The sequence below is a fragment of the Perca flavescens genome, chromosome 1 (genome assembly GCF_004354835.1).
Source record: "Perca flavescens isolate YP-PL-M2 chromosome 1, PFLA_1.0, whole genome shotgun sequence".
Classification (NCBI taxonomy): domain Eukaryota; kingdom Metazoa; phylum Chordata; class Actinopteri; order Perciformes; family Percidae; genus Perca; species Perca flavescens.
The window spans coordinates 9,839,190-9,846,079 of record NC_041331.1 but is presented as its reverse complement, the minus strand read 5'-3'; the positions used below and the strand labels follow the sequence as shown (position 1 = coordinate 9,846,079).

The 6,890-nt window shown below is 44.1% G+C and overlaps 1 long non-coding RNA gene across 1 annotated transcript; it reads left to right on the top strand.

Moving 5' to 3' along the window:
- Positions 1–487: 487 nt before the first annotated feature.
- LOC114562272 (uncharacterized) lies at positions 488–874 on the top strand. Its single transcript, XR_003693482.1, has 3 exons — positions 488–530; positions 617–712; positions 839–874. It is a non-coding gene; the product is annotated as an uncharacterized LOC114562272 (long non-coding RNA).
- Positions 875–6,890: the final 6,016 nt, after the last annotated feature.

Below are 6,890 nucleotides of genomic sequence, written 5' to 3'. Positions count from 1 at the left end.
ATGACCTGAGAATCCTCCTGCTATTACTGTTCTCCTTCAACTAGTTTGTTATTTTGGCCGTGTTCAGGCCTGTTCTGATGCTTGTGTTCTCTTACTCTCCCACTAACCTAAGGAATTAACAGGTCAGCGATGATGGTAAGTGTTTTCTTTTTTTTTGCATGCTTTTTCTCAGGCTGTCATTCAAGGATTTGGCATTTTCTTTTTGCCATGCCACATCTTTGAATGACAGGCAGTGTACTTACTATATATTCATATTGTTTCTGTGTTTACCTGTTTTCTTAAAAGCATTGTGTTTTGTCATTGCAAATAAATAGCAATTCAGAATTTAAGTTTTTTTTAGTTTTCAGTCTGTACTCACAGTTTGTTAGAGAGACAACAGGTAAAGACACATTCTTAAGCATAAACAGACTAGACTGTGGGAGGAAAATGACACTGAATTGTTTTTACAGCACACAAGACGGCGCCAACAGCGACGGTTTCCAGACTTGCCGAGCCTGATGACTCCTCTGGGATTGTTGCTTCTGTGAAAGGTTATTATATTAGTTGACTTCTCACTTCAAACTGTACTGAATGTTGTGTGACGGTATCATGTTATGTGACCAAATTGTTCCCACAGCCACGACAAAGGCCCCGCTGCCGGTCCCTCCTCAGCTGCTCGCCCTCGCCCCACAGCTTGGGGTAGAAGAACAGGCGCCTAATGTGTTGAGACAAAGTATGTTGTCCTCCTATACTACCAGTGTACCTCACATCAGTTTCATTCTGAAAATCAAATTAGTATTTCACTGTCTTTTATATATATTACTCATGATATATGTCATCTCCCACTCTACTTTGTCAGAGCCTGGGATAACATCAGCTCCATTTCTTCCTGAAGGTAAATGCTTTATTTTCTTGAATGCTGTGAGAAATAATATCTTATTTTAATGAGTATGTCTCACTTGCCTTTTTTATCTCACCATCCTAGAGTTACCATCAGTGGAAGCACAAAGAGACACTGTCCCTGATGAAGGTATACATTTCAGTAACATTGTTATAACCGTATAGTCTTAATATAGAGCTCTCTTTCTTTTCTCTGACTGTGTATATGTTACACTCTTTTACAGCTCTGCCAAGTCCAGCACCGTCTGTCCCTTTTTAGATGTCCCACACCAGCCTGCAGCCTCTGTCCCTGGCTATGCTCAGGATGTAGGGCAGTGGAACTGCTCCCACCAGCAGAAAATTTGGATGAAGACTGAGCTGGAGGCGTTGGGGCTGTGGCCGGGGTCACGTCCTGTTCGTCATCCTATGAACATGCTGTCCTTGTGGCGTAATCCACCTCAGCCTGAGCTCATAGACTCAATCTATGAGCTGCCATCACCTAAATACTGTCAGCTTCATCCTTTTTTCATTTGGAAGCCGGAGCACACAATCATGGAGAGGGTAAGGAACAATTACATCTTGCCCTGCCTTCAGGATTGTCCCAACCCTCAGGTAGCTTCTTCTGGCGTTGGAAGGCCAAGAGTTATCATTGGCACCAGCGGCCAGTACTATATTTTAGCCTCATGGCTCACCTGCCAGGCCTGTAGGAAGTACTGGCATGCTGACAAGCCCCAGTGGCTGGAGTAGCTACCAGAGCGCTTCAGCAACATTGTTCCGGCTTTCTTAACTCACAAAAAGGCCATCTGCAAATCAGTAATGGATAAGATGAGGCGCAGCGGCAGATCACCGGAGGACATGGCTAAGCAGCTGACGGAGGCACTCCACCTTAAATATGAGAGAGCCCACCTGGCCTACCTGCTCAGTGTGCAGAACGTCAGGGATGCTGAGGCAGGAGTTTACGGCCAGAGAACCATCACTGGGCTTCTCAGTCAGGCAGACACTCCGGCTCCATTCGGTGGCTACTCCGATGCTGACGGCTGGTGTGGAGTGTCTATTTCTTCTCACTACCTGGTCGACTGCCTGGTCCGTGAGTTTCAACGGCAGGAGCAGCTCCTCACTCTGTTGCTACAGGGGACCTTTGGACAAGTACTCAGGTCAAATCACACACGCAAAGTGGCTAGGAAGGTGGTGCTGTCATCCGGCACAATGTCTTCCTATGCCATGATGAATGAGAACTGGATGATCTTGAGCTGGGTGATGCTGCAGTCGGAGTGCGATTGGTCCCTCTATCCTCTGTATGAGGGGCTGTCTCGGCGCTACACTGCAGCTGGAGTGAGGAAGGCAAACTACCAGTGGGTTGACAGGTATAAATATAAGTTTAAATTAAATGTATATACTTGTTTTTATGTTGTTTTGTCTGTTGTTGTCTTCATGTCCATTTTGTATTACTTAATTTGCAGTTAATTTGTGTAATCTGACTCTCCTTGTTAATAGTCCATATAAATAAAAAAATAAACTTATTATATAGTAAACTTACAGTATATCCTTTTAAACTGTAAATATAATAAGACTCACTGTTTACAAAACATATTGTAGTGGCTCTAATGAAATTAATTTTCAATGTTTTAGGGACTGCTGTGCTGCCTTCAAGGTCCTGGACCCTGGTCATCAGGAGCACCTGCTGTGGGACTGCTGGAGGACATCAGAGGCCACCGTGGCGAAGGCGACCTCTGGCAACCTCTGGCAACCTCGCCAACAACAGTGCCTCGAGGAGCAAGTTTAACAAAGACATTGTCATCAAGTTAGACTTGTTTCACTGCATGAAGCGCTTTACCAGGGAGTGTGTGTCTGAACATCACCCTCTGTTCAGCTCCTTCTGCCAGTTCCTCTCTGCAGCATTTGTTGTGGTGGACCAGAGGGATCTACATCTACATCTAAGGCCTCCATGCTGAAGTTGTGGAGGATTCAACGCGTCCACATCCTGAGAGGCTGCCTGAGCAACCCTGACGTCGGGGAGGGAATTCCCTACAGGTATGGTGTTACCTTGCAGCTCAACTACAACAAGGGTGCAGGAGCCGCTGTACCTGTTTGGATTCCAGTGAGAGGCACCTATCAGCAGGAGGGCTTCCACTTTCACCAAGCCCAGTGGGTGACAGGCAACCGGGTGTCCTGTGAACTTTTCCAGGCCCAGGCCATGACTGGAGTGGTGCGGTGGAACTTCCAGAGGCTGGTGGAAGTGAAACAGCCTGGTGTGGAGCTGCCAGCTGTGTTCGACCCCCCTGTTAATTTCAGGACTGAACGCAGCCTCTGTCAAGGTGACAGGCCAAGCAAAATATCCCAGGCTGCAAAATACAAACAGGGACACAGGGGAGAGATTTGGACTGCAGTTTGTGGAGCCAGGTTGTCGTCCTGTTGTGTTGAACTGGGACAAGCACAAGGTACAGCCCAACATCCCGGCTGCTGTAACCATGGAGACAGAGGATCACTGCCCTGCTGCTGTGGTGGACACAGACTCTCAGGTAATCCACTCTAAACACTCACTGTCAATCACTGACCGTCCGACAGACTCACTGACTAAATCACTATATTTGATGTTATATTTCAGGAGACCAGTGATGAGCCAGTTGGAGCGGTGCCCATCCTATCTTTCCAGCAGGGCTCTGAAACCATTTCCCAATCCCAGCAGTCCCAGCATTCCCAGCAATCCCAGCAATCTCAGCAATCCCAGCAGTCCCAGCAGTCCCAGCAGTCCCAGCCACCCTTGATACCAGCTGCGGCCAGAGCCAAATCAGAGACTCTGTCTTTGATGGATACAGGTATACAGACCTCACAGTATAAAGCAGGCCTGATAATATTTAATAAGGAATAACTTAGTGTATCCAAAGTTTAAAACTATGGGAGAATATAATATATGATAAATGTAACAAATTTAACTGATCAACTCTTCACACAATCAACATATACATTTTTTTTAATCCATGTTTTATCCAAGTTTGGCAAAAAACAATATAATAAATGTATGCTTTATTGTTTACACCATTCAGGAGTAGCACCGCTGCTTGTTTCCTCCTCTCCCCTGGGCCGCCTGCACTGGACCAATCAAGATGGGAGGCCTTGTTCAAGTCTTGGACCACAGCCGGTGGACAGAAGCCATGAGAGCTGCCATCAACGGGCTTCTGGTTAAGCACCATGGGTCAAAAGACTTTCTGAAGCGGGTGGACACAGACTATGCTGCCATGGTCCAGAGGGCGTGCACTGACCCCAACAGCCTCATTCATCCAACAACATGCCAACATATCTCCAGATATGTAAAGCATCTGGCCAAATTAAAAAACACCAGCTCCTCCCTCAATACCAGCCCAGAGAAAGTTTTGGAGACACAGCAGCTGTGGCATAGTTTGACTACAGGCAGTCAAATGACCAGCGTGCCTGTCGTAACTCTACCTCCTGCTACTTTCAACCCTTCACCTGCTGCTCCACCCCAGGAGGAGTCCCTGAGGTGGGCTACAGTGGAGCGGATTGTAGCAGAGTTAATGCAACAACAACAACAACAACAACAACATCAGCAGCAGCCGCAGCAGCAGAAAAAAAAGACCAGGGGCCTGTTTCACAAAAGCAGAATATATAAATCCAGGATAACTGATAAAGCGAGGCTTGACCTAGTCTAATCTGTGCATCCTGGCTTGGTGCGTTTCACGAAGGCCAAGCCAGGCTGTGGAGGAGCGACTAGGTCGCGCCAGGCTGAACTAATTCAGATAGATGCGCGTCCACGGATTTCCTCAAAAGACCGCGAGGTCAAGCACAGATTTACTGATGCCAAAATGGAGAATACGCATTGTACATAGGCTACTTTATACAGAGTGAGCAGCAGCTTCTTGTGGAAGTATGATGACATGAAACACATTATTTGAATAAAAAGAAAATAACACGGCCGCTGTACTGAAACAGCGAGAGAAAGCTTAGCAGACGATCGCAGAATGCGTAAGCAGCCTAAACATATACATTAACTGACCACTGCTCTGAATGGAAACCGTCATACTCCTACCATTCAATGATTAGGCTACTAATCATTTGCACAAATTAACAATTGTACGCTTTGCCTTAAAAGTAAGCAGAAGATAATGTTACTCAGGAAATTTACCATGAAGATCCATTTTCTATAACGCTAGAATATGAAGCGTAAATATCTCTTTCACTCTGTTCCTCCCTCTCTCTCACTGGCTAAAATATTAATTTCCTAAGTCATATTAACTTCCACTACTCGCTTTTAATGCAAAGTGTACAGGTGTTCGTTTTTGCAAATGACAAGTGACACATTGAATGGTTTCATTTAAGAGCAGTAGTTCATAAATGTATATTTTTAGACTATCATTTAGTCTGTCCGCTATTATCTGTCACGCTTTTTCTCGCGTTTTTTTATTTTTTATAGGGGACGAGTTTCCTTCTCTACATATTATATGCCTTGCTCCCTGGTATATATGGACATAGAAAATAAAGACACTGAAGAAACTGAACTGTAAAATCTAGAAACTATAAAGATAATAAAGTGATAAATGCCATGCACACTATAAACATGAATGGAACAGAGTATATTCATCAGTTATTTCCCCCCAGGCAAAATATAAGGTCAAAAACCATTAAGGTGTCCTCTCCCTGTTGTTACATGAACGTACAGTAGCCTACATCACAAGATAGTTACTGATCCAGTGAACTAAGTCTATAATTTGGAAGGATTGTACAGTTAGGATATGTTCTTAAAATTGTACAATCCTCCCAAATTATAGTCCCAGTTTACTGGACAACACAAATTGTGTGCTAAGAATGCCAAATACAATGCACATGGAAGCAGAACAAACATGATCCTTATTGTTAAAGAATAAAAAAAGAAATGATACACTAAAATAATTTAAGGTGCATTGGGGAACTACAGAAATGTACAGCATTGTATGTATTCCCTATAGTAACAGACTTCATTTAAAACTCATTTGAAATTTTATCAGCCTTTTCTAATTATCTCAACAACTGCCATAATATATTCATCAAACTTCTTACAACAATATGAACAGCAGTCTTCATACAGCAATATAACAGTAACAATGACAAATTTATAATTCTAAAAAAAAATAATGGTCACAACTTTAAATAATAACAGTACTTAAATGAACAGCAATATGCACCTGTTGTATTTTAATCCAGACTGATAACAAAAGGGTAAAACCACTGCTGAGTGAACAGAAAAGGTTCCAGGATTAAATAAATCCTGGCTGTTAGCCTGGTCAGGACCAGGCTAGCTGCACAGAATAAATCTCCATGGTGATTTATGTGCCTCTGCTTTCGTGAAACCGAGTCAAGGCTAAATTCATCCAGGATAACCAGGAAATCCCGGCTTAATCCCTTATCTTGGTTTTGTGAAACAGGCCCCAGGAACTGTGTAGCCTGTGGTCAGCCCAAGTCCCGGTATCTTGGCGATGGCTCATCAGTTCATTTCTTTTATCAGACACAAACAATCAAATACCTTTACTGCTCCACAAAGGTGTTTAAGACGTATGCAGACGAAGGCCTCACAAACCCTCGGATGTCTTTTGAGGACTTTGCTGCATCTCCATTCTTTGAGGAGCTGGAGGGCGCCAGACAGAGGGGGGCTGAGTGGAGGAGGGTGGCAGAGGAGAGGGCAAAGAGGAAGTCAGAAGTGCAGCTTCCAACAGGTCGCCTGTGCAGGTTCTGTCATCAACCCCTAAAGCAGGGCCCTGGCAGCCCTCACATACTGTACATGACAGCTTCCCCGGGGTATCAGAGAAATACATCTACTGCCCCTCCAGAGTGTGTTCCCTCTACAAGGCACAGGGCATGGGGAAGGAGATGACCTGGGGGGAGTTCAAACTGTCGGACTTCTATGAGACTGAAAGGGACAGCTGGGTGGCAGAGTAAAAAAAATTAACACTTTATTTATATTATATTATTTTAGTTTATATCATATATTTTTATGTATTTGTTTTTACATTTGTCTATATTTATTTGTTAAATTTTATTTT